The sequence below is a fragment of the Balaenoptera borealis genome, assembly GCF_965194805.1.
Source record: "Balaenoptera borealis genome assembly, chromosome: 12".
Taxonomy (NCBI): Eukaryota; Metazoa; Chordata; class Mammalia; order Artiodactyla; family Balaenopteridae; genus Balaenoptera; species Balaenoptera borealis.
Window position 1 is genome coordinate 83,014,832 of NC_138869.1, and position 27,588 is coordinate 83,042,419.

Below are 27,588 nucleotides of genomic sequence, written 5' to 3' on the forward strand. Positions count from 1 at the left end.
GATTGAGAAAGGTGTTTGAGGCTTAATTGCCATAACATCAATTAGATTTCACCACAACTGAGATAATTTGATTGTTTGAATGACTGAAGGAACTGGATTAAAATGGTAGGTGCGATTACTTTGGCTGTGTTTCTGACTGAGTTGTTTTAGCTTAGGAGAAACATATCCATTGCCTGGTGGAGTGCTTGGTCTGACAACAGAAAATATCCTCAAATTATTCCTCATTCTGGCTTGTGCACTTAGTGGCTGTTTTGTCATTCCATACCCTTGTCTGCTTCTTGAGGGTCAGAGTGACTTTGAGAGATCGGGGGACATTCAGAAGAGGTGGCATAGACGGTAGGGATACAGGGGAAGAAGGAGTGAGGTAGTCCTGGCACTCACTTTCCTTGGAAGATTCAAAGTTGGTTTGGGGCGTGTAGAAAATTTAGGATTGCATGATTCTGCCTCTTCCCAGGTAGCCAAGGTGCAGTTACACCTTCCTTCCAATAGGTGTTCATGAACTACAGTGTTAGAGTTTTAGTGCCTCTGGCTTGAACTGAAACCACCTTGAGCCCCATTCCTAGCTCACCTAGCTTTAGCAGACGCGCTCTCTGTGATTTTCCTGAATTAAGGCAGACTTCCAGGAGGTGACCCACACTTCTCTTCGAGATTGATCCCAAGTGAATTTCCTGGGGATGTCCTAGAACTTCAGAGATTCAAGTGAGGTGAAATGCATAAACACGACAGTGGTGGAGAGTGAAAAGGCTTAAAATAAACGGATCTCATTTGAAGGGCACCAAGCAGAGCACTGGCTACGTGGGACCTCATATATAATGACTGTTTAGAAATAAAAAAGCAGCAGTACATTTTAATGGGTGCTAATTCTGTGTATCTTATTACCAGTTAAGCATTTATGGAAGAAGAGATGAAAAGGGGCAGAGAACAGGTCAAGTAACATTGTGCTTATTATGTGCCAGGCATTGCACTGACCTAAGCATCCTGTGATGCTTATTATTCCCACTTTATAGATGGGGAAACTGTTCTCCAAGCAGAGGGAGAATCAGGTTTATGTCCAAGGTCAAAGTCACACATTGGTTTTCAGACCTAGGTATATCTTATGCCTCACAACTTCCATTTATGTCAGAGTAAGGCAAAGAGAAGACACAAGAGGAGAAGGAAAATGATTACAGACACAAAATCAAGTTCATAGATAAACTGACTCTCTAGAAGTTAAATGTTTTCCAAGTGGTCTACCTATTATTTTCTAGGGTTGTGTATGAGAGCTGAGATCATGGGGAGATGGAGTAGGCTAGCCATCTGACAGACCCAGAACCACCTTATCAACATGGCTAAAATTGTATTATTAGGGATAATAATATGTGTGTGTGTGTGTTTAGGGCTGGAGGAGCTGGGAAACAGAGAAGAAGTATAAGGCAGAAGTTTTCTTTTAAATTGTAAGTACAATTTGAGAATAGTAGCACAATTAAGCAAACACTGAGCATTAGTGTGAGTAATTTTTTAAACAGATGTAATTTTTTAGAGCACTTTTAGGTTCACAGCAAAATTGAGTGAAAGGTATATTGATTTCCCCTTATCCCCTGCACCCACACATGAATAGCCTTCCCCATTATCGACATCCCCCACCAGAGTAGTATATTTGTTACGACTGATGAATCTACATTGACACATCATTATCACTCAGAGTCCATAATTTACATTAGGGTTCACTCTTGGTGTGGTACATTCTACAGATTTGGACAAATATGTAATGACATGTGTTCATCATTTTGATATCATACAGAGTATTTTCATTGCCCTTAAAATCCTCTGTGTGTGCCTATTCATTCCTCCCTCTCTCCCCCCTAACCGCTGGCAACCACAGATTTTTTTTGCTGTCTCCATAGTTTTGCCCTTTCCAGAATGTCACATATTTGAAATCATACAATATGTATGATTTCAGACTGTTTTTTTTCACTTAGCAATGTGCATTTAAGTTTCGTCTATGTCTTCTCATGGCTTAATACCTCATTTCTTTTTAGTACTAAATATTATTTTATAGTCTGGATGTTTATTTATCCATTAACCTACTGAAGGGCATCTTAGGTTCCTTCCAAGTTTTAGCAATGATGGATAAAGCTGCTGTGAACATCTGTGTATAGGTTTTGGTGTGGGCATAAATTTTCACATCCTTTTGGAAAATACCAAGGAGCACAATTGTTATATAGTAAGAGTATGTTTAGATTTTGTAAGAAATTGTCATACTGTCTTCCAAAGTGGCTACACCATTTTACATTCCCATTGGCAATGAATGAAATTTCTTGTTGTTCCACATCTTCATCAGCATTTGGTGTTGTCAGTGTTCTTGATTTTGGACATTCTAATAGGTGTCCAGTGATATCTCACTGTTGTTTTAATTTGCATTTCCCTGATGACATATGATGTGGCGCATCTATTCATATGCTTATTTACTACCTTTATATCTTTTTTGGTAAGGTGACTGTTAAAACCTTTGGTTCATTTTAAAATCAGGTTGTTTGTTTCTAATTGTTGAGTTTTAACATTTATTTGTATATTTTAGATGACATTCCTTTATCAGATGTACCTTTTGCACATATTTTCTACTAGTCTTTCATTCTCTTGACCATATTTTTCACAGAGAAAATGTTTTTAATTTTAATGAAGTCCAGCTTATCAATTCCTTCTTTGATGGATTATCATTTTTATGTTGTATCTAAAAAGTCACCAACCCTATGGTCTGCTGGGTGTTTTCCTATGTTATCCTCTGGTAGTTTTATAGTTTTGCATTTTACATTTAGCATCTTTTTTTTTTTTTAATCTTTGGCCACACCACACGGCATGTGGGATCTTAGTTCCTCAACCAGGGATCAAACCTGTGTCCCCTGCACTGGAAACGTGGAGTCTTAACCACTGGACCACCAGGGAAGTCCCGCATTTTACATTTAGATCTGTGATCTGTTTTGCATTAATTTTTGTGAAGAGCATAAGGTTTGTGTCTAGATTTATTTTCTGCATGTGGATGCCCAGTTGTTCTAGCATCATTTGTTGAAAAGACTATCTTTGCTCCATTGTATTTGCTTTGCTCCTTTGTGAAAGATCAGTTGACTCTATTTATGTGGGTCTATTTCTGGGCTCTCTATTTGTTCCACTGATCGATTTTTCTATTCTCTCACCAAATCCACACTGTCTTGATTATCGTGGCTGCATAGTAAGTCAGGTGTGTCAGTCCTCCAACTTTGTTTTTCTTCATTATTGTGTTGTTTATTTTGGGTCTTTTGTCTCTCAGTATAAACTTAGAATCCAACTGTCAATATCCTCAAAATAACTTACAAGGATTTTTATTAGGATTGCATTGAATCTGTAGATTAAGTTGGGAAGAACTGACATCTTGACAATATTAAGTCTACTATCAATGAACATGCACTCTCTCTTCACTTATTTAGTTCTTCTTTGATATCTTTCATCAGAGTTTTGTAGTTTTCTTCATAGAGATCTTGTACATATTTCATTAGTTTTATACCTGAATATTTCATATTTTGGAAGTGCTAATATAAATGGTATTACGGTTTTAATTTCAAATTCTACTTGTTCATTGCTGGGGTATAGGATAGCATTTGACTTTTGTATGTTATTTGTATACTGCAACCTTGCCCTAATTGCTTATAAGTTCAAGGAGTTTTTTGTTAATTCTTTTGGATTTTCTACATAGACATTCATGTCATCTGTGAACAAGGAGAGTTTTATTTCTTCCTTCACAATCTGTGTACCTTTTATTTCTTTCTCTTGTCTTATTGCATTAGCTAGGACTTCTACTCTGATTTTGTAAAGGAGTGCTGTTAGGGGACATCTTTGCCTTGTACTTTATCTTAGCAGGAAAACTTTGAGTTTCTCTAAGTTTTATAACGTTAACTGTATGCTTTTTGTAGACAGTCTTTATCAAGTTGAGGAAGTTGCCCTCTATCCCTCATTAGTGAGCATTTTCATCATAAATAGGTATTGGAGTTTGACAAATGCTTTTTCTGCATCTACTGGTATGATTTAGTGTTTGTTCTTTTTTAGCCTGTTGATGTGATGGATTACATTTATTGATTTTTAAATCTTACATACCTGGGATGAATCCTATTTGATTCTGGTGTACAGTTCACTTCATACATTGTTGAATTCAATTTGCTATATTTTGTTGAGAACTTTTACTTCTATGTTCATGAGAGATATTGTTTGTTGTTTTCTTTTTTTGAAATGTCCTTGTTTGGCTTTGGTATGAGGGTAATGTTGGCCTTATAGAATGAGTTAGGAAGTATTCCCTCTGCTTCTGTCTTCTGAAAGAGATTGTGGAGAATTGGTATAATATCTTCCTTAAACGTTTGATAGAATTCACTAGTAATCCCATCTGGGCCTGGTACTTTCTGTTTTTGGAAGGTTATTAATTATTGTCTAAATTTCTTTAGTAGATACAGGCCAGCCAATTCATATTGTCTAATACTTCTTGTGTAAGTTTTGGCAAATTGTGTCTTTAAAGAAATTGGTCCATTTCCTCTAGGTTATCAAATTTGTGGGCATAAAGTTGTTCATAATATTCCTTGATTATCCTTTTAATGTCCACAGGGTCTATAATGATGTCCCCTTTATAATTTCTGATATTAGTCATTTATGTCCTCTCTCTTGTTTTCTTAGTTAGCCTGGCTAGAGATTTATAGATTTTATTTATCTTTTCCAAAAGATGACTTTTAGTTTTGCTGATTTTCTCTATTGATTTCCTGTTTTCAATTTCATTGATTTCTGTTTTAACTTTTTATTACTCTTTTTTTTGTGCTTATTTTGGACTCAGTTTGCTCTACTTTTTCTAGTTTCCTAAGGTGGAAGCTTAGGTGATTGATTTTAGATCTTTCTTCTTTTCTGATACTATATACATTCCGTGCTATCAATTTCCCTCTAAGCACTGCTTACAGTGCATCCACAAATTTTGTTAAGTTTGTTTTTTTATTTTTACTTAGTTCAAGATTTTTTTACTTTCCCTTGAGATTTCTTTGTTGAGTCATGTGTTATTTAGAAATGTGTTGTTTAATCCCCCAGTATTTTGGAATTTTGCAACTATCTTTCTGTTACTGATTTCTAGTTTAATTCCATTGTGCTTTGAAATCTGACATTGTATGATTTTTATTCTTTTAAATTTGTTAAGGTGTGTTTAATGGCCAAGAATGTGATCTGTTTTGATGAATGTTCCATGTGAGCTTGAAAAGAATATATATTCTTCTGTTGTTGGATAGAGCAGTCTAGAGATGTCCATTATATTAAGTTGATTGATGGTGTTGTTGAGCTGAACTATGTCCTTACTGATTTTCTACTTGCTGGATCTGTCCATTTCTGATAGAAGGTTTTGAAATCTCCAGCTGTGATAGTGGATTCAGCTATTTCTCCTTGCAGTTCTATCAATTTTTGCCTCATGTTTTGACACTCTATTGTTAAAAACATACATATTAAGGATTGTTATGTCTTCTTGGAGAATTGACCCCTTTATCATTATATAATGCCCCCTCTTTACCCCTGATAGCCTTTCTGGCTCTAACATCTGCTCTGTCTGGAATTAATATAGCTACTCCTGCTTTCTTTTGATTAGTATTGGCATGCAATATCTTTCTCTATCCCTTTATTTTTAATCTATATGAGCCTTTATATTTAATGTGGATTTCTTGTAGATAGTATATAGTTGGGTAGTGTTTTTGATCCACTTTGACAATCTCTGACTTTTTATGGGTGCATTTAGATCATTGATATTCAGAGTGATTACTGATATAGTTGGATTGCTATCTATAATACTTGTTACAATTTTTTATTTGTTGCTCTTGTTTTTTGTTATTTTTGTCTTCCACTCTTTTTCTGCCTTTTGTGGCTTTAATTGAGCATTTTTATGATTCCATTTTCTCTCCTCTCTTAGCACATCAGTCGTGCTTTTGAAACTTTTTTTAGTGGTTGCCCTGGAGTTTGCAATATACATTTACAACTAATTCAAGTCCGCTTTCAAGTAACACTATATTGCCTCATAGGTAGTATGAATAGTTTACAATAACAAAATAATCTTAATTCTTTCAACTTGTCTCTTTTAGCATTGTTGTCATTTATTTTGCTCATACATGAAAATATATAAGTACACACACATATACATATATATACATAAACATATCTAATTGAATACATTGTTGCTATTATTATTTTGAACAAACTATTATCTGTTAGATCAATTCAGAATAAGAACGTTAAAGTTTTCTTATTTTACTTTCATTTATTCCTTCTCCAATGCTTTTTCCTTTCTTTGCGTAGATCCAAGTTTCTCACCTGTCATTTTCTTTTTCTCTTAAGAACTTCTTTTAACATTTCTTACAAGGCAGGTCTACTGACAACCAATTCCCTCAAGTTTTGTTTGTCAGAGAAAGTCTTGATTTCTCCTTCACTTTTGAAGGATAATTTTGCAAGGTACAGAACTCTAGGTTAGTGTTTTTTTCTTCTACTACTAAATATATCACTCCACTTTTTCTTTGCTTGCATGATTACTGAGAAGTCGGAAGTAATTCTTATCTTTGCTCCCCTAGAGTTAAGGTGTTTTTTTTTCCCCTCTGGCTTCTTTCAGGATTTTTTTCTTTATCTTCGACTTTTCTGTGGTTTGAAATGAAATGCTTAAGTGCAGTGTCTTTTTGTTGTTGAAAACTTTTGTTTTTTCCATTTATCCTGATTAGTGTTCTCTGAGCTTCCTAGATCTGTCTGACATTAATTTGAGGGAAAATCTCAGACTTTATTGTTTCATTATTTCTTCTGTTTCTTTCTCTCTTTCTCATTTAGATATTCTCATTACACATATGTTACACCTTCTGTAGCTGTTCCACAGTTTTAATTTTGTTCTTTTTTTTTTTTCTCTTTGCTTTTCAGTTTTTGAGGTATCCTCAAGTTCAGGGATTCTTTCCTCAGCCATGTCCAATCTACTAAGTCTGTCAAAGGCATTCTTCATTTCTGTTGCAGTGTTTTTGATCTCTAGACTTTTTTTTTTTTTTTGGTTCTTTCTTGGCATTTGTATCTCTCTGCTTACATTGCTCATCGGTTCTTGCATGTTGTCTGCTTTATCCATTAAAGTCCTTACTGTCTTATTCACAGTTGTTTTAAATTACTGGTCTGATGTTTCCTCTTCAAAATGTCTTTTTTGCCTTTTAGTATGTCTTGTAATTTTTTCTCGATTGCTGGATACAAGGTACTGAGTAAAAAAACTGCCGAAAATAGGCCTTTAAGAATGTGGTAGGAGGTGTGAGGGGAAGGCAAATATTCAATAGTCTTATGATTAGGTCTTGATCTTTAAGTGAACCTTTGCCTCTGGACTACAAACTTCACATGTACTTCTCAGATTTTTTTTCCTTTTGGGGTGGAACAGGATGGCTAGAGTAGGCTGGAATTTGATATTTCCTTTCTTCCATGTGGAAGGCTCAATGTGCTGGAGCTGGCTATTTCCCTTCCTCCAGGTCAGTTAGGCTCTGATAGAACCCCCAGCAGGTTAGGTTCTGGTTAAATAGTTTCTCCTGAGGGCATACCTTGTTAAGAAAGACAGAATGTCCTTGTTCATTTCAAAATGGGTCTTTCCCCCTCTCCTTGGCAGAAGCACAAGTTGATTTTTCTTGGCTGTTCACTGTGGAAACCTGGTAGAGCTTTAGGAAGTAAAACTCACAAAAGTCTGCCCTCTCACTCCAATGACTTGGTGCCTTGGAGTTTTTAACTCTCAGAGTGGCTTACACTGAACCTCTAGCAACTTGTCAATTATACTTCAGATTTTCCTATCCCTGCACTGGTTCCTGCAGAACTTTCTGCTCCTGTGGATTGTGATTCTCTGTATTCACCTGTCAGTTCTTCCAATTTTGGTGACAGTTGTTTTCCCTGTGACCTAGCTCTCTTGTGGATCTAAGAAAAGTTGTTAATATGTTCATTTTTTTCCCCAGCTTTTTGCTTGTTGTTATGATGGAATAGCAACTTCCAAGCTCCTTTCATGGTGGACCAGAAGCCAGAAGTCTCAGATTATATTTTCTGTGAATGCTTTTTATAAAGGTAGCAAACAACCTTTCAAAAACAAATGATAAATACATTTTCTTCAGGGAAATTATTTTTATATTTTTAAAAATATTTGTATTTGTTTTTAACTGAGTGATATAGTCGTGTGGTCTAAGAAGAAAAAATATAATCAAGTATGCATGGAAAAGGATGTTCACATAACTGTTCTTGTCCCCACTGCTTCCTATAGATAATCACTTATGTTAGGTTCTTGTATATACTTCTAATATATAAAAGCAAATACAAATATATATTCCCGTGAACTCCTTTTTTACACAAAGGTAGCACACAATATATATTTTGTCTATACCTTGCTTTCCCCCTCCTAACAATATATCCTAGAGATTTGAATAGCTTTCCATATTAATATAGCTTTCTTTGTCTTTTATACAGCTGCATAGTATTCCATTCTGTTGTACTATACTTTATTTACTTGGTTCACTATTGGTGGACACTTGGATTGTTGTTTACAATTCTGCAAACAAATAACCTTGTACAAATGTTATTTTGTATGTAACAAGTGTATCTGTAGCATATATGACTAAAACTTAGGTTGCTGTGGTGTATTTTTGATAGATATTGCCAAATTGTCCTCCACAGAAGCTATATTAATATAATGAACTCCATGGATAAACCCTAGTTTTCCGTTTATAAGTGTTAATTAACCATATTATATGAGATAAGATGGCATGTTGGAAAGTGCAAAGGATTTCAAAGCAGGGAACTTCATTATCCATAATGAAAAGGAGTAGGATATAATAGTTACAAGTTTCCCTCCTACATAAGCTTTTAAAAATAATGAAAATTCATACTTCCTATCATTACCAACACTGTGTACTTTATGTTTTACATTAGCCTAATCCTGTGATCTTTTCTGATCACTACAAAACCTCTCACCAGCTATTTCACCCAGAACAAGTTTCCTAAGAATAATAACTACTATTAGTCCCTTAAATGACATAAAGTGAAATGTAGATGCTCCCTAGAGTAGAATCCAGCTGCCAGGTGGTTTGAGCAGCTCACAGCATCACATTTCACTGCAGCTGTGGTGTGAGCTGGGAGTTGTATGGCATGGGTAGCAGCTGGACTAAGCTTCATCAGGTGAGTAGCCATGCACCAGTGCTGCCAGCACTGTTTCAATGGGCAGGCATTGCCAGCCAGCCGTGAAGAGTCCTTCTGCCTTATATGCATGCACTAAGGTGGGCTCTCCAGTAAGGGTGCTAAAAGGCATCTAGCTGACAATTGCAGGAGGAGGCTCGGTCGTATTAGAAGTAGTCTGAATCTTGCTGTGAGTTCTTACTTGAGTCTGGGGGAGTAGGCTCTAAGGTTTTAGAGAGAAGGCGGCAATAAAATCAGTATGGCTTGGCATTCTGAATTTTTTATTTTGCCATCTTATTGCAAAATCACAATCACAGTCAACTTCCAGGAGGCTAGTATTTGAAGCAGAATATATTTATTGTAGGCTATGCCATTATATAAGTATCCCAGTCTTTTTATTCTGGTTCTGGAAGTTTCAGCAAAAGAGAAGAAGAAAAGCTTTCTGTAGCTCATGGGAAAAAGGGGGAAAGGATGAAAGAATATACTATTTGTTGAATGCCTACCCTGCCAAACTGAGCTGGCTGTTTTACATGTAAGCAGAGAAGAAAGCTAGGTTTTTGTTTTCCCATGAAACTTAGCAAAGGCTTTTTGATCTTAAGGTTCTGAGTAGCCTTTCTGACCCAGAAAATGAAGACCAAAATCAAATAGTGCATTAGGTGTATACATTATTATGCGACAGGGAGAGAACGTTTATTGAGGATCTGATCGCATTTTAGATGTTGTACAGAACACTGTGGTTGCAACAAAATTAATTGTCTCTGTGCAGATAAATCTGCCTAGAACACTGAAGCTATCACATTGCCATCTCTTCAAAGCCCCATACCTATATGGCTCCTTATCAGGAAAAAAAAAAACCCTCACAGATAATAGTTCCCTAGGAGTAAATTTCTTGTCTTATTTTCCCTTTTCATCTCACAGATAAAAATTGTAATATGAAAAGATAATTCTTCCCAACTGTCAGAAACCATTAGAATTTCTACAGCCTGATGCTCTTTAAGGTAAACATGCTGTATGCATTTACTGCAATAAACTCATCAGATTTACATTTTGATTGTCGAACACTGTACAAATTGCACATAATTGCCTTCTCTACGGCTACACTCTTGCTATTTGAAACTTTTGAAAATCTTCCTCATCTGGAATTCAGTAAGCGATTAATCTTCCCATCAAATAAGGGGACAGGAAATTGTCTTTTGCATTTGTATCCTGTGAGGACACTACTAATTAGAAGCCATTTCCTGCTCTCTGACCGCTTTCTTGCAGCCCTCCCTGGAGGTCCAAGAGAGACCACGTGACAGCACTTGAGCTGAAGCCCTTGGTGGTCAGCAGTACTTGTCTACACGCCCTGTTTGAAGATAGTAGGAATCCAAATTATTTCCAGATCTGTGTTGTCTGTAGAGGAGGGTTCCTCAACCTTGACACTATTGATATTCAGGCCAGAAAATTCTTTGCTGTGGGGGCTTTCCTGGGCATTTTAGGATGGTTAACAGTAGTCCTGCCCTCTGCCCACCGACGGCCAGTAGCAACCCCCCAAGTTTGACAACCAAATGTCTCCAGACGTTGCTGAAGGTCCCTGGGAGGCAGAATCACTCTGGTTGCAAATCACCGCTCCAGAGCAATTGGAATCACATTAAGTATCCGAGCAAGGCTGAGCTCACAGGCAATGTTCAAATACAACCATTTGGGTGAATTTCTTCCCTGTCTCCACACAAACATCAGGAAAAAAACGATTCAGGCGTTAGCTTCTCTTCCAAAAGTTCCTTCTGGGTTAGGTGGAATCAGAACAGGGGCTTGACATCTTCTATCCAATCTCCCTGCAGGTGGAGGAACGGTAGTTCTAGCTTTCATTCGTAAGTTTCCAGAGTCCACATCTTCTTTTCTTTCCAATATATGCAGTTGGTGGCCTAAAGATGGTAGGTGTAATTTCTAGGAATGGCAGTGAAATTTATGTTTGGGATCAGTAAGAATTCAAATTAATATATTCTTTAGCTTCCATCATCATACTTGAATGAGCTCAAAGAAAAACATATTTATATCTTTCAAATATGTGTTTGCAGTTGTGGATGGCAGATTGTTTGTAGTTGGAGGATAAGAGACAACTGGCCCCAATACTCAATAGTAGTAAGTTTCTTTACTCATGTGGTCCACTATGCATACACTTGACAGAGCAATTTTAACACTACAGGTGCTTATTTATTTACATATCTGCCTCCCACTTGTAGATGCCAGCTTCCACATGGTGGGAACCATGCCTGTTTTACCTGTGTGTCCTCATTATCTAGTACAGTCATGGAACATACTGGACCAACAGCACTAGACTATAAATTCCATGAGAGTGGAGTTATGTTTAGTTGTGTTGCTGCTGTTTTTCTCCGGGTCCTACACAGTGCCTGGCACATCACAGGCATTCAACACGTGTTTATGGAACAAATGCATGATTGGGAGCCACACTGGAAGACTGGTTGAATCCTGGCTGCACAGGTCAAAGAATTTTGGCTTCATAGTTCAAATGAATCCAAACTAACTCATTTTAACTTGTTTCAGCTAGGGTTTGAGGGAAAAGTACTTTTCTTCTTTTTAAATTTGCTTTCTTTATAGGCAACCGAAAAGAAAATTCAATGCTTACAAAAGCACCAACATATTCTGATAGACAAGTGCAAATTGGTGCAAACATAGTTTCTTCTGATGAATGAAGTTTCCTCTATCTGATGCAGCTGAAAGGAATGAACACATGTTTATGTTATTTTATTAGAGCCTCTTTTCCCCCACATTTTGTTTTTAAAGGCAGTTTAGCATAGTGATTAAGAGCGCCCATGCTAAAGTCTGACTGCCAGAGTTCATACCTGGTATGAATGTGTAACTTTCAAAAATTGCTTAACCTTGCTGTACTTTAATTTTCGTATCTAATAGATAAGATAATTTTCTTATCTAATAGATAACCGAGTTTAAAAATACTACCCACTTCATAAAGTCAATAGGAGGATTAAATGAGTAAAAATGAATAAATGTGCGTAAAACTCCTAAATGGCATACTGTGTTAAACAGTACTTTTTTTGACATACATATTCAATCTGAAAAGTACTAACATACCAAAAAGTACTAACATACACACACGCATACACCTATATATAAATACATATATATCTATACCCTGATCCTTTTTTATTTACATATGTTAGTATATATTAATATATATTATATATATATATATACACACATACATACACACCTTGGTTATATATCCTTATCCTGATACATTTATATATATTATATGTAATGTAATATATATATTTTCCAGGTGGAGGAATTAGATAAATTCCTGTTTCTCCAACTTTAAAAGTATGTGAACAATTGATAAAAAGCAAAACTCTATAGAAAATCCTAGAGAAAGAATATCCAAGTTGTCAGCTTTGAAAGCATGAAAGCCTCACGCCATTGCAGAGACATAGCTGGCCTCGTGGCTTTAGCAAAAATGAAATGCTAATGAAGAACGCAAAGGGAACAGCTTTAGGGGAAACAAAGGAATAATGTAGCAGAAATTGCAGACTCGGGGCCTTCCATTTTGTAAATATTTGGGTTGGTGGAAATTTGTTAATTGAGGCAATTGATTTTCACTTGAAAATGGTAGCAATATCTAATTCATTAAAGCCTGAAATAACATCCTTTGGGCCAAATGGGGTTATTTCATTCTTAACCTCTTAGTGATATATTAACCACAGGAAAGCATTTGGACGCATATCTTAAAAAGTGCCACATTAACAGGAATTCACGCTGGAAAAAAAATTAAAAGAACCCAAATCTGCACCCGCACTTGCTCTAAAAGGGGAGAAAGCCCCCATGTCCTCCTCCTAGGCAGTATTTTAAGGTCTGTCTGTGTTTAATATTGCCGAGCCTACTTGAGTGATAAATGTAACTATATAAAAATTACTTATTACAAGCTGTCATGTTGCCTCACTCACATCGGCTGGGCTTCAGGCGTTGTACATAAAACTTGAATCTCTACCTTGACAGCGTCAGCTGCACTGGCTTTAAAGTAAAATGCTTTCAGTCATGAATACAAAACATAATTTACCTTTCCATAATACTTCAGTTTGAAACAAGTTGGAGAGCTCGTGTTACCATCAGACCAGTACCTGTGCCGCGTGGAGAACCAGCAAATTCCAAGCTGTCACCTGAAAATCACTGCTGCTCCCCTGTCGTTCCTTAGAAGCAAACTTAAGCTGCTAAATTGTGGGGCCTCTAATTTTTAAAGTCGTATTTATGTGTAATTCCTTTTTGCAACTCCGCAGTGACAACATGTTGTCAAGACGGATTAGCTCGTTTTCTAAATTGGTATTTGTATTGGAATTCCTGGCTGAATGGATTTCTCTCCTCTAGAAGCTCCCAGACTCCTAGCAACTGTTTGTTGGAGAGGTCAGGAAGCATGAACTGATACACACCCACTCCTTGAAATCGAAGCCCGTACTCATCTGCAAACGATGAGCTCTCTGAAGCCAGTAAACACGTTTCAAACCAGTGGCTCAGCCCAGCGAGTGAGGCCCCAGCGGCCTTGGACTCCTGGGTTAGTTCCCAATCTCTGCTTAATCGAGCCGCTGACTACAACCTGCGGACGTCAGCCGGATGGAAATCAAATGTGAAGGTTCCAAGGAGCCTCTCCGCAGCACGGCTGATTCGTTGTGACTGTTTTCATGGTTGGTCGTGATGCAGGCAGTATGTGAGGCTGCGTCCGCGGGGACGTCTGCCCACCAGCCTCCCCGCCCCGTCGGCGGCCAGGCCCCCACCAGACCGCGGTGGCGTTGGAGCTGTAGACGCCTCGCGTTAGCCCAATTCCTTTTGACAATGTTCACATTCAGTTAGGGCCCAAAGTGCTTGTACTTGTCAGTTGGGATAAATGATAAAGAAAATACTCCCCCCCGTGGAAAGCGAAACGGAATGGCCACTGGAAGGACTTTTCTTGCCTGCTTCTCCGTGCTCCACACCTAAGCACCCATCCTAAGGAAACAGCTCCTGCGTTTGCAACTTCTCCTTCGCTTTGGCAGGTAATGAAGGCTGGAGAAAAGACAGCCAACCTGCAGGGGCATTCAGTATCATGAGGTGTTCTCTTTTTGAAATTTTAGGACAAGTGAAACATTCTGAAGGAAAACAAGCAGGGCAGGGAAAGTCTTGCTGCTTAGACAACTCCCCATGAGATGCTGGGTGTGGATTTCATAGTTTGCCTGTTTGTCTACACAGCACCTTTTGCTGAGGAGCTTGAAGCAGCATCCAAACACTACTTTTCGTCTTTGTAAAAGCCCCATCGGTGCACATGGTAACCTTTTAACAGCAGCTTGAAGGTTTTCCACCCTGGAGCCCCAGACCTCTCCTGTCTAGCTCTTTCCTGAGGCACAATCTCCTCCCTCCCCCGCAGCGGGACTTGTCTTAGGCAAAGGTACCCCATCCTGACTTCCCAGCTTCCCGGTGCTGCCATTACACCTAGTGTACCAGCCACCCACCTCCTCCTCCTTCAGTGCCACCTTCTCTGATTGATGGAAACAAGTTTTTCTTTATCATATGAGGTAATGACGGCACCGAGAGTAAATCCCAAGTTAAAGAGGTAGAGCCCCTTCCCTCTCAGGTGTGCCTCTTGTTCCATGTGCTTCCTCAGCCATAAGACGCCTGCAATGGACACCTGTAATAAAACATCATGTCATACCCCTGTTTCAACATTTGTTGATTGATACGAATGTTGCCAGTGGACTCTTTCTCCTGCTACATTGTCTCTTTTCTGTACATAAATATAGTTTCACTTGGACAGTATGTTCTTTTCAATGTATAAGACCTTTGGAGAGTGTCCATTTGAACTTAGAAGCATATAAGCTGTTGTTGGGTCTAGGTAATTTGTTTTATGTGAGGTCTTGAATGAGTCCTAATTGGATATGAATGTCTGCTAAATAATGTTTGCTTGTTTTCAGATATTAATTTATTTTTAAACTATCTAAAGATTGAATGGATTCTTACTGGGTTCTGGAATAAAACTTTAGTATGAGATAGTTGTCTTAGATCAGTTGTCAGATCTGCATTTCTTTTGTCCCACTGATGCCACTGAAATCACATTTATTCATTTGCACCTTTATAAGTGTTCTATTAATTTCTTCTAAATTTATAGTAGCATTGCAGTAATGCTGTAGAGCATTGTTTCACAGATCACTTCTGATTACCCCTGTTCATAAACATGCCTCTGCACCAGGTAAGCTGATTATTCCAAGTAGAAATTAAATCCTTTCCATACACTTAAATCACTGTCACATGTAGAGATATATCAGAGCATATAGCTCTATGGAATGCAAATAGGGTCAGCTGGAATGTAGGGAGGGAGTACCTATTCATTAAATAAGAATTAATTCAGAATCCACTATGGGTTTTAATAACTCTTACCAGGTGCCAAGGAGGATAAAAGATGGTAGATGCTGGTAAGATAAGCATGTATTATTTACTGCCAAATTGAACAATATGTTAATAAGTACTGTAGAAGCTCAGAGAAGTGAGAGATTAATGGCTCCATAAAAAGGTAAAATGTGAGTACAATTTGGAAAAGCAGAGTGGAAGGGAGAAGGGGGTGCAGCAGTTACAGTGTTTGCTGTTGAAACTGAATACAGTATGTTTGGAAGACCCCAAGGAGATCAGCTTGATCGGAGTAAGAAACTTGGGCTGGGACATATGGGAGATAGAGTTGTTCAAATGGGTTTAGAAGAAATATGACTGTAGAGGAGATGCTGAGGAGGTTGTATTTATCCTGAAAACCACAGTGAACCAAAGATTCACTTGCCCTGATGAAAGTGTGTGTGTGTGTGTGTGTGTGTGTGTGTGTGTGTGTGTGTATAGTGGGGGGAGGTTAATACTTGTTGAGTGCTAACATGTGCTAAGTATAGTTCTAAGTGTTCTAAGTATATTTTGTCATTAAGCCTCATAACGATGAGGATGAAATGGCTATAGTTATTCCAGTTTTCCTATGAACGCTAAGACTGAGAGAAAACATATTCCTGCCCTAAGGCTGTTCAGCAAGTCATAGAAACAGAAGCTGGATCTTGAACTACTTGGCACCTATACTACAGTCTCTAGGGTCTCTGGGGGCATCCTTTGACTCATCATTTAAATACTATGGCTCACTAGTTTGTAGAACACGCCAGGTAGAACATACTGGGCAGACATTTGATTTAACACATGGCCTAGAAGTGCCACTTAGCAACTGCTTGCCAATTATAATGTTACTGGAGCTGGTCAAAGTGATAGACCAGGAAAAGGAGCACAGTTCTTTAGTTCCAAATAGTGTTTCATTTAGACTCTCTCATCTCTTGACTTCAAACACTTCTGAAACTTTTCAACGCTTCATTATTACTTTCTAGTAATTATGACACATTCAGGACAGACAGACTGATGCTAAAATATTGTTGCACAGATAACTTTCTTTAAATCATTATTGGGCACCATGGCAGCCTGGAGAATGTGCCTGGTAGACCTCTTGTTAAGAGCGAAGTAATTGACCAAGGGCCCCAGATGCTGAGTTTTGAAATCCAGAGCTATGTTTGCCCTGAGGCCACACTGCCCAGTGGGCTGCTCCTGCAAAGTCAGGATACAAGGGTTCCTGGAGGACACTGGACGTCTTTGACAGCCGACTTTGCCTGAAGTACGTGCCCAGGCTTTTGCCCCACCTTTCTGAAACTGCAGGGCCACCCATGTCACTTCCACTCAAGGGTCTCTCACTCTCCTTCCCTCACCGTCTGGTGGCTCTCCTGACCTTTTCGGACGCTCTCCCTATTTCTTTTCACACAAGCATTTCCCGTAATAAAATTCTTACACATTTAATCTCATTCTGAAGTCTGCTTCTTAAAAAGCCCAGGCTAACAGAGATGTTAATACAACCATTCATTTTCTCAAACATCTAAAATGTGGGAAGTAACATAAAATAAATGTAAGAGCTATATAAGACATTGATAAATGGATTAGAATGAAGTTCACACAAGAATATTTTAAGAGTGATTTTAGATTTTTTTCTTGGTTTTCACATGACTTTTATTTTTGAAAAAAAATTATGTACAACTGTAAAAATATTTTGAAAAGAAAATGTCTATGATCTCATAACCATAAAATTTATTCTCATTTTTGCATATAACTTATTAGCCCTTGACTCCATGTATGTGTTTTTTATGTAATTGGCTAAAATATGCATACCATTTTGTTGTCTGCTCTTTTATGTAATAAACATTTCCCCTGTGTCTACATAGTTTTAATATATGTTTATTGACTGTGTGATAACACAGTAGTTCCAAATTTCAAGTTTGTTATATTATTCTCCTATGGTGAACTTTTACATTGTTTCCACCCTTTTTTCCCCTATTATAAATATTCTGCTCTGATCTTTCTTAAAACATTTTGGCTATGTTAAAATATTTTCTGAGCATAAATTCCAAAGCTAGCATTTACAGGGCCAAAGGAAATGATAATCTTTATGTCCCTTGCTATACTTGGCTATTTTGCTTTTCCAAAAAGGTAGCACCCACATAAAATGAGAATTCCAAATTCAGCTTCATCCATCAGCACTTGAGCCTTGGGTATTACATAATGTTTTTCTCCTCTGTTAAGAAAAAAAAAAAAAAATTGCAGTATACCTTCTTTAATTTGTGCTTATTTAATTATTAACAAAGGTAAACTTTCCAATTGATATATAGTCCAGAGTAAAAAGAAAAAATTAATTTAATTAAGATAAAAGCATTTACAGTAGATTTGAATATTGTTATCCAAGCAGGAATAAATATATGTATTTTCATTATAGGAATACTCGCTTTGTGTTTTTAAAGGAGCGTTCCTTCCTTTGAGTATCAAACAGCTGTTCTTTTTTAGTTCCATAATACCAGGACAAAACTGCAGCCACATTTTACACTAGCAGGTAGAGCCCATGCACACTGTAGATAACATTATTTAACGTCATTTATTTAACATCTTTTTACTCCAGGAAAGCAATAACAGAAATCGGAAAACCTCATACAGGTTATATAACAGAATCTCATCCTCCCTCATGCATATTCACATTTCCAGGATCAAATAAGAACATGTACTCAGACCATCCCCCTCTGAAGGAAAGGCAGGCAAGACTGAAATTCCACGTGGGCACCAGAGTCTCATTTCACTCCTGCACATGGTGCCTTCTTCCAGAGAGCTGTCAGTTCATTTGCTTGAGGAGCTGGAAGGTAATTCCACCTTTTTTGTTTGTTTGTTTGTTTGTTAGGGGTGGGTAAGCACTGAAGGAGAATTAAGAAAGGGACAGTTTTGGCCTATTCATTTTGAAAATTCTACCAGGGATCTTCCTGGGATTTTTTCTTAAAGTAGTCCCACTGCTGGTACTACTTCTAAAATAAGTTTTCCAAAACCGCCCATTTTATAAATGAAGCAACTGCAATGTGAAATATGTCTTCCTCAAATCATATAACCATTGAAATAATTATGTAGTCACTCAAATAAGTTTTCCTATGACAGACGTTATTACTCCCTCCTCTATTCTCCAAAGCATTTTGCGTACAGTTTTATTATTTCATTGCTACCTCATTGTATTTATAGTTCAATTTTTATATGCCTAACTCTCTTTATTGGAATGAAAACTTTTAGTTGCAATGTGTTGGTTATTATTTTACCCCATGAAACTTCTAATAAACTAACATTCAGAGGATGCATCCCATTTGGCAGAAGCATTTTATGTGCTTCGTATCATGTAATCCCCACAGCAACTCAATGAAATAAGCACTATTATTATCTCCATTTTACTGATGAGACTTGACGAGGTGAAGACACTTGCGCAGGGATGCACAGTCACTTAGTGGCAGAGGTGGGATTCACATCAGATCTGTTTAACTCCAGGATTTAAGTTCTTTATTACAACATACTGGATTATAGCAGAATATCATATTTATGGTATTGCCTTTCTTTTCTTAATGAATGGCCAAGCCTGTGGGAAAACTTTGGCCCATGTGTTTGGGACTTTTAAGAATGTCCAAATTGGGACTTCCCTGGTGGCGCAGTGGTTAAGAATCCACCTGCCAATGCAGGGGACACATGTTCGAGCCCTAGTCCGGGAAGATCCTGCATGCCGCAGAGCGACTAAGCCCATGTGCCACAACTACTGAGCCTGCACCCTACATCCCGCAAGCCAGAACTACTGAAGCCTGCGCACCTAGAGCCTGTGCTCCGCAACAAGAGAAGCCACTGCATTGAGAAGCCTGTGCACCGCAACGAAGAGTAACCCCCGCTCGCCGCAACTAGAGAAAGCCTGTGCGCAGCAATGAAGACCCAGCACAGCCAAAAATAATAAATAAATAAATAAATAAAAAGCAGTCAGTGATGATCTAAACAAACTTAAAAATCAGAGTTGAAATAGTACTAATGCATTTGGTACAATATTTATAAAATAAAAAAAAAGGAATGTCCAGATTATCAGGAATCCAGGAGTGCGGTAGCTGGGTGATTCTGTCTCAGGATCTCTACAAGGCTGCGATCAAAGTATTAGCCAGGAGGCAGTCATCTTGAGGCTCAGTTGGGGAAATGCCACTTTCAAGCCCATTCACACAGCTGTTGATAGGACACAGAAGATCCACTTCCAAGTTCACTCACTTGGTTGTTAACAGGCCTCACGTCCTTGCTACACTGACTTCTCCATGAGGTTGCTTGCTTCCCCCATAATGAAAGACTTGATGGAGAAAGGATGTGATGAGGAACCTACAAGATGGAGATTGTAAACTAATCTCGGGTGACGTCTCATTGCTTCTCATGTATTCTGTTCATTAAAAGTGAGTAACTCACTCCAGCCCACACTCAAGAGGATGGGGATTCTGCCAGGGCATGAATATCAATGGAGCAGGAATCATCGGGGACCATCTTAGAGGCTCCCCCTACAAGGAGAAAACTGAAGCATGAAGAGGGAAGTAACTTGTGGCTAAATCACACATTAGGTGCATCTGACTCCAGTGTCTCAGCTCTTGGCAACTACATTTTACTGTTACCATAAATACGTTGTATGCTAGGAAACTCGATAACCTACTTGCTAGAGAAATACAAAAAATGCTATTAACAGGCTCCTTTAAAGACTTCTTTTATGAGGTTAAGCATGTATCCTAATGCCTGCTTTTAATTATTCAGTTAAGTATCAATACATATATTGTGACAGAAATAGCACGTTTGTCAAAATTAAATGTAATTCCTTTAGAAAGTTGCAGCTTACTATTCAGCAATCGGATTATGTTCAGGTAGTAGCTTTGGTCAGCTTCCGTGATGAGAAGCCCATCTGATACAATTTAGTTCAGAGGACTTGGACAAATGTTAATTAACAAGTATCGCATCCCTGTGTCCCCAGAGCCCTACTGTACGAGGGAGATGATGCTTTTTCAAGGGGACATTGAGAGGCACATCTGTAACTTCTCCGACATGTAACAGCTCTTTGCATATATGTAGCAGTTAAGAAAGCTCAAGTAATTTTAGGATAGTTTCAAATTTTCAGGACAGCATTCATATTTATTTTCTAGGTGTCTCTCCTGCTCTGTGGGGTACTATGAGAGGCTCAGTGGAAAAAGAAAGTGTTGTGGAATATGTTTCGTGAATAAGTTTGTGAAATGCAGAGTGATCAGTCTGTGTTGGACATAGTCATAAACTGACAAAAATCAGAGAAGGGATTTGTGGTATTGTAGTTGTGACCCCACAAACCCTCTCAAACAAGTTGCTGCCTCCCAGGGAAATGGGCGAGAGGTGGACAGGATTTCTGTAGGCTCTGCTGTAAGGAGGTGAACCTGCCTTGTTCCCTCTTATCTTACTATCCTTTCAGTGGGGTTCCCACCAAGCAAACCATCCCCTCATCCCAAAGAAAAGCAATTCCATCTCTTTCTCTGTTTTTCTCCCTTGACACCGGCAGCCAGGATTTGGCAGGCTGTGTTCTGCCACCTTTGCCTCAGTGGCAATGGCAGGCTTGAAATGGTCAAAATCATATGTAGCTTTTTCATCAGTTTCAAAGAGAGATGCTCATGGACCACTGAGAGGAAAAAAATGATAAAATGATGAATAATAACAAAATATTACAAGGTGCAACAGATGTTACGCAGATGTATAAAATGCTTATTACAAAGTGCAAAAACTGAATGATTTCACAGAATACGCTGAGTATTTTCTCTTTGTGCCCTTCAGATCTTCATCCTTCTCCCCGTACTCTGTGCACTTGGAAGCTGAAGCTGACTTCTATGGAATCGCTGCATCCTTCTCCTGCACCCTGGCTTCCTCTTGGGTTTGGTCAATTGGAGGCACCAGCAGAGCGCAGAGTGACAGAGGTCAAGGTATTTATTCCCCTGGTTCCTGCCCTGTTGGGACACAGTTCGCTTTTGGCTGCATGTCTCACCAGCTTTTGGAAAACTTATAGTTCTTTCCTACAGCTAAGCTCTCATTGAATCTAGTACTGGCTCCACCTCTTGCCCTGGAGGGTTTCGCAAGGTTGCTAGCCTTCATGGACTTCACCGTTCCTTGCTAGTTGCTCTTAGCTCTGCCTGCGCCCTTATTACACTCTCCTTCATTTCCCCTTCTGAGTATGTCATCCCCTTCCTCCTGGGTCCCCGACTCTAAACTGACTAAATAAAAGTATGAATCAGTGTGAAAAAGGACAGTGACGACAGTAACTAATCTAGTTTAGAAAGACATCTGGGCAGAGAGGGCTGTATGTTCTCAAAGTCATTTCTGAGAGGAGTTTTGAACCTTTTCAAGATAAACCGAATACATGCACTAGTCATGTGACATTTATCAAATATCACATTGCATTATTGGCTTCCTTTTCATGTGTTTATGGGTTGTCTCACCAAGAGGGAGAGGGACAATTAAAAGCAAAATGAACCAAAGCAACTGTATATATCTCCTACTGGTAGGGCTGCCAGATTTAACAAAAACAAAACAAAACAAAAAACAGGATTCCCAGCTAAATTTGAATTTCAAATGAACAATGAAGAATTTTTTAGTATGTCTCATCGAAATAATTTGATGTGAACATACGTATACTGTATTTTATCTGGAAATTCTTCCTACAGGGCCTTTTACATAGTGTGCTTTTGATACATGCTTCTTGATCAATAGATTTAGATGTTACAGAAAACAGAAGTCCTCCAAAATAATCAGGCACTGGCCAAGGATTGCTATAGGCAGAATGTGTCAGAAATCATCAAGCTTTCCTGAGGCCACACACTCCGTCTCTACGGGCTCCCTTGGTCGTAACATCCTTCTTATCACCATGTATTATTTCTTATTTCCTCTGGGCTACGTATCTTCTTAGGGAGGCTGGGGAGAAGGGTAAAGAATGTAAGGTTTGGATAATTCTACCCGTGGGTAGCAGGGAGACCTTGGACAAGTCAGCTAAGCCCCACATGCCTGTTTCCCTAACTGTAAAATGGCAGTGAATAATGACTTATTCCTGTGAGGGTTGACTAGGGTTAGAGCTGGAGCATGACCAGCTTAGTGCACTGACCTGAACATAACAGACACTAAAATAGCATAACTATCATTATACAAGTTGATGGGTGAGACACAGAATTGACTTCTTGGTAACACAATGTGACTATTCATGGGACAGAGGAAAAAGTCTTACAAATTTAGGCTATTGCTGGGAATATCAAATGCTATAATAAATCCCAGAAAAAAATTTTTGTAATAGTGTCCTTTCAGGGGGCATAGAGATAACAACAGGCCAGTAGCTTGCTTTTACAGATAATGCTATCTCTTAACTGAGGAACCACCTTTGAAGTAGAGAAATTATGTAAAGAAATAAAAATTGGACCTTTTGATGACCCTTTAAATTTTATGATTGTATCATTACAAACATTTATTGTAAAATTTTAACCAATTCTGATAGCATCAGCTATGAAAGAAGCATTTTAAAACATGAATTCAGGTCTTGTACCTTAGCTAAGAGAGCAGTTAATTTTTATGAACATGATATTGCTTCGAGCTTTCTTTTAAGCATGATGTCTTTAAGTATATCCTATAAGAGAGCCTCCTCAAACATGTACATTTCCAAAATCTATTTTACCTGCAAATCTTGCCAAATATCTATCACTTCTGCTCTATTTTTTGTTCTCAGAAAGGTATTTGGCCCCACCTCAAAATTTGAAAATCATTAAAGAAAAATAGTAAGTGATTACAATAATTCTTTAAGCTTTCAATTAATGTGTGGTTCAATTTGACAGAATGAGATGGAGGAATTTCATTTTATAGATTTGCTTGTTGGGGAGAAGCTAATGTACAGATGGTAAAAGATGGTTTAAAAGGATTAAAGAAAATAAGAACCCTTTGAGGATGTAGTTCATACCTTTATGTATAAAAAGTTTCTACTATATTTTAAAAGAGTTTGCCTTCTGTGGAGAAGCACCAAACACATGGCCTAATTCTATAAATGACTTATAGGAAAAACTCCATAGATGGGGAATCAGCACGCCAGGGTGAGATTTGGTTCATATCTGTAACCAAAGATTTTAGGTCTCAGTTTCTTCATCTATAAAATAAGAGATGCTGGACTGGATCTTTTCTCCGAGCTGTTTCTTGATATTACGATTCTCTACAATATATTTTGCCCCGTGTAGACAAATGATTACTTCAAAGCCTGAATTAAGTGCAGTTAAAAGTCCTGAGAACTAGACTAGTTGCCAAGAGATAGCAAAGTCTGAGAAAGCCCATCCTAATCAGAGGTGTCCCCTTGGTCCTCTTGGGTCACCTTAACTCCTCTGCAGTGTTGCTTCATGCCATGGGGTCCAGGTCTTCCTGTTTCTGTGATACATGTTCTATTAAAATGCTGTCTAGGGACTCAGACCTGGATAGTTTCAGTGTTATTTAGGCTGGAGAGGGAGGCCCAGAAAGAAGCCAGTGAGGGATCTATCTTAATGAAGTCAATCGCATGGTTTTCTGTGAGGCTGAGCAAAGGCAAGCTGGTAAAACACTGGTTTTGCACTGCTGTCTCCATCTTTCATTTCCATATAAATTCAATAACAGTCTCGAAGCACCAGCAGAAACAGTGCACTGAACAAAATCCTTTCAAAGAGCTCATTTCTTGAAGAATTTCATGAAGCAGCAGCAGCTATTTAAAGCGGCATATATGTCATTTTCCATGAGAGGATTGAACCGAAGAAATATGCTTTTTCGTTGGTGTTATCTTCCTAAATTCTAGATATCTTTATAGATGCGCTATAGCTAGAGCCCAAATATTTGTATTCCAAATTAGCTTTTAAAAGATTCCATCCTTTTTATCCCCAACCAAGAGTTCAATAAAAACAGTTTGGACTAGCTAGCATGATTTTATGGTTCATATCACCAGAGACCAAATATAAAACTTGAGGAATACGTTTTGCAAGAGAATTATATCTCTTTCCACATATTACCATTTTAAAAGCCTAGCACTTCAATATTTTTCCTCAGTCATCATGGTGGCAAATTGCTACATGAATAACTGTCCAACTAAAATTAATGATCACTAGCAGAGAGAACGCAAATAGTCAATTTGGAATATATCAGCACGTCTCTTTCTCTTTGGTGCCATAGAACGAGAACAACAATTAAAAGAACAACAACAACACCTGGTTCCCATTTAAAAAAAGAAAAATTGGACTGTATATTTGCAATGCTGACCTCCTGAGACACAAAGGTGAATAAGAGGTTGTGTGTTTGTGAGTGATGCAAACAATTTTCAGAGCAATGCAATGTGTGTTAATAAGGGCAAATTGTATTTTAACCTCTTCTTAGGCTGGGCTGGGAAGTTTTGAAGTGCTATTTGTCATATCCTGATATGACAGATATGGAAAGCATCAGGGCTTGGGGCCCATGCACAGGCCCAAGGACACAAGGATTCTCAGTTCCAATCCTGTCTCTATTCACGGTAGCCAACAGTAAGTAGTTCAAGGAACATGTTAGGATGCTTCGGGCTCTCAGTGCCTATCTCAGTTGGCTTAAAATTAGCCCAGAAAATCTGTAAAATAAAGATGGATGAACACTCAGAAATAACATTCTGAGAAGTGCCGTTAGAATAGCAACACCATTTCTTCTCTTTGAAGGAATCTATCATTAAAAAAAAATACATATTCCCTGGATAACAGTTATGTATCATGTATTACCAGCGAGAACTTTGAAGCTAAACTATCAGTTATCCTACTTTGTAACACCTGCCTAATTGTCAGGTGTGCTCAACGACCTTGTGAAGCAGCACCTTTGTCCATCTTCTGTCGTCAGTGTCAACCCCCTGGGAGCAGAAGCATCATATTCAACTTCCTTCATTACCAGATAAGTAGATAGCAAATGCTAAAAAGGTTGGCTGACTGACATATGTTGGCCACTGAGAAAATTAAAATTAAAAGGTGGAGGTATTGTTTAATGGGTACAGAGTTTCAGTTTTGCAAGATAAAAAAGTTCTGGAGATGGATGGTGGTGATAATTGCACAACAATGTGAATGCACTTAATGCCTCAGAACTTAACAGTGGTTAAAATGGCAAATTTTATGTTATGTATATTTTAACGCAAAAATGATGGAGTTATTAAAGGGAAGGGAAAATAGTGAAAGGGAAACTCAGGCTTATTTTCATGTTTCAGTTCACATTTGTTGATTCTTTTCTCTTTTCCCGCTTTTTCTCTGCTAACATCAGAGTGACTGATCACTGAGCAATGGGGCTGTTAAGATCTGTCATATATAGCCTGAAAATGTTTCCTTTCGAGTGTTCTTGATTGAATTGGAAGTTTCTTATTTTCTTATCTGATTTGATACAGTCAAAGAAGAAGAGAGAGAGAAGGAGAGAGATAAAGGGAGAGAGAGAAGGAGAGAGAGAGAGAGAGAGAAAAAAAAAACAGAAAATGACCAAGATTTTATTAATTGGAGGATAACCACATCTAAGCCAGGGCATGTACCGCTGATGGAGATGCCCGACTTTCTGATCCAGTATCTGTACCACTACTGAGACCAACTTCACCTTTCTGCAGTCACTCTGGGGTCATGCCTAGTTCTTAGTATCCTTTTTCAGATGTTGAGGCAGAAGCCAAGAAGTTTTGAATTCACAAGAGAACTGTGACCCAAAAATGGGGGGCAGAACCAATGAAATTTAGAAATAGATATTTTAGATCCAAAAAAAGGAAAGGAGAAAAAAACCCCCCTGCAATATCTCTAGTGATGACTCTTTGTGATATGATTAATCTGTTATATTTTAACTGTTCTGGAAAAACTATTCTAAGCATGCAAACATTTTCCTGTGTGTGATTTAAAGCAATAGCTATATATATTTAATTTGCATAAGTGGATGTATCATATAGATATATAAATAGATACATAGATGTATAGATGTATCCATATACTGCACAGAACAGTAGATTAATATTCACACATTTTCCTCCAAATTTCTTTGGTATTCTTAAGATATACATTTTTCACGTGTTAAGATATAAAATATGATTTTATGCATTTTTGAAACTATTAGAATGAAATGAAAAAGCAATAACAAGTCAAAGATGTTGGCTTATAATGAACAAAGAAAAGCTGGTTTGGAATAGTTTGAAGTTTTACATAAAAGTTGAATGTTGTGATTAATTCCCTTTGTTTCTGTTGTGAAAAATGCAACTAAATGAATTTCCTCCAATAATAATCCTTCAAATACATGAACTAAACTTGATAGCCTATTATTTGGTGTTCAAGTTGGTGGAATGCCTGAAGTGTGTTCTCGTATAAACCAGCTAGTAAATGCACATTTAGGTAAGATTTTTGAGAATACACATTTCTTACTGATTTCTTACGTGGTATAAAAGATGGAGTATTCTATAAAATAAAAGGACTGGCTAGAAACTGAGCATTCTTCTTTGAAAGCAGTTTTTGACCTGAATGTGTCCTGTGGCAGGTGACACAGGTATCATGATATCCTGACCTATTTGACTTATTTAATCAAAAGTTTAGTGCAGAGTAGAGCATATATACTATTCCCTGGATACAAGAACAGACACAGTGAGCTCATTTCATAACCACTTGCTCATCAGTGCCCTTCTGAAGGCTAAAATACAGAGGTGACTCATCACCTGAAGTCTGTACTGAAGCCACTACAGCAAGTATTGGACATCACAGTTCAGGCCCCAGGCATCACCTCCTCCTGGACAGAAGGCGCTGGAGACTGCCTTAGAACTCACTGCTCTTATGCTGTGTTAAATATGGTTAGGAATTTTATAGCAAAGAAGGTACAATCTGTTTGCAGGACATATATTAAGTTAACCTTACAAATGCATTCCAATATATATTAGGTGCAAACTAATACTGTTTGATTCCTCTTACATGAGGTACCTAGAATAGTCAAATTCATAGAGTCAGAATTTGGTAGATACCAGGGGCCGGGGAGTTGGGGTGGGGT

The 27,588-nt window shown here is 38.0% G+C and overlaps 1 protein-coding gene across 1 annotated transcript in view; it reads left to right on the top strand.

Moving 5' to 3' along the window:
- TFAP2B (transcription factor AP-2 beta) overlaps window positions 1-26,033 on the top strand; it is a 216,463-nt gene extending 190,430 nt beyond the window's left edge. The window contains exon 10 of the transcript XR_014232458.1: window positions 21,376-26,033. The gene's annotated coding sequence lies outside the window, so the exon portion shown is untranslated. The remainder of the gene's footprint in view (window positions 1-21,375) is intronic.
- The last annotated feature ends 1,555 nt before the right edge of the window (window positions 26,034-27,588 follow it).